The 1,056-nt window shown below is 54.5% G+C and overlaps 1 pseudogene; it reads left to right on the forward strand.

The window, feature by feature from the left end:
- LOC105001891 overlaps positions 1-896 on the forward strand; it is a 1,972-nt pseudogene extending 1,076 nt beyond the window's left edge.
- The last annotated feature ends 160 nt before the right edge of the window (positions 897-1,056 follow it).

The following is a 1,056-nucleotide window of genomic DNA, read 5'->3' on the forward strand; positions in this document are numbered from 1 at the left end:
TGGCCCCACCTCCTGGCGCAGGTCCCTGGTGCGGGACCCAGCCTCACTGTCCCTGTGTCTTTCTTTCCTTTCTGCAGGGTCCTGGGCACAATCCAGGCTGACCCCAGAGGCCTCCATGTCACGGTCTCTGGGTCAGTCGGTCACCCTCACCTGCACTGGGAGCAGCAACAACGTTGGATTCTATGGCGCGGGCTGGTCCCAACACCACCCAGGTGCTGCCCCCAGATCCGTGGTGCTGGGAAGTTCTCTGCCCTCAGGCCTTCCAGCCTGGCTCCTGGGCTCCCGTTCTGGCTCCACCACCTCACTGAGCATCTCTGGGCTCCAGGCTGTGGACGAGGCTGACTATTACTGTTCCCTGTGGGCCCGCAGCCTCAGTGCTCCCGCGGTGCCTAGGGCTGTGGGGAAGGGCGACAAAAACCTCCCGCTGGCTGACGGCTCTTTGTGGTGACGGGTGTCCAACAGCACTGCGAGGACTGCGTTCTCTGTTATTTCTTCCTCCCCACATTGGAGGGTCTGGAGCTGGGGTCTCAGCACATCCTGTTCTGGGATCTGTCTGAGGGCCGCTTCCATGCTGGTCTCATGTCCACTATGTCAGCTCCATGGATCCCCTGAGAATCACGAGGTGAGAGACTGCTCCCCAGGCTCACACCCTCTGTACCTGGGAATCATTGGCGTACATTTAACCACAGTGTGAAGAATCATTCACATCACTGGACACGAGGCTGACCTTTGATTTTGGTGCTGGGAAGCATTCTGTAAGCCCCAGGGATGTCCTGTCTAAGAGAAGGGTCTATGTCTGGTAACCTTGGATTGGTCAGATGGGGTTCAGGTAGGCAACTCTGGGTCAAGTTCATTGGGGTCCTAAACATACAGACAATAATCACAAATACTAACAATAAAGCAAATTTTGAAAGTTATTAGTTCTTATCAATCCTGGTCTTGGGTCTGTTAAGATTTTGTCTATTAATACTGTTAGGTAGGTAGAATAGGGAAAAGGAGTCCAAAATGGCGGTGGCTAAAAGACAAGGAAGGGGAAAGCCGGCGAAAATAGGACAA

Source organism: Bison bison, unplaced genomic scaffold, assembly GCF_000754665.1.
Source record: "Bison bison bison isolate TAMUID 2011002044 unplaced genomic scaffold, Bison_UMD1.0 scf7180017855225, whole genome shotgun sequence".
Classification (NCBI taxonomy): domain Eukaryota; kingdom Metazoa; phylum Chordata; class Mammalia; order Artiodactyla; family Bovidae; genus Bison; species Bison bison.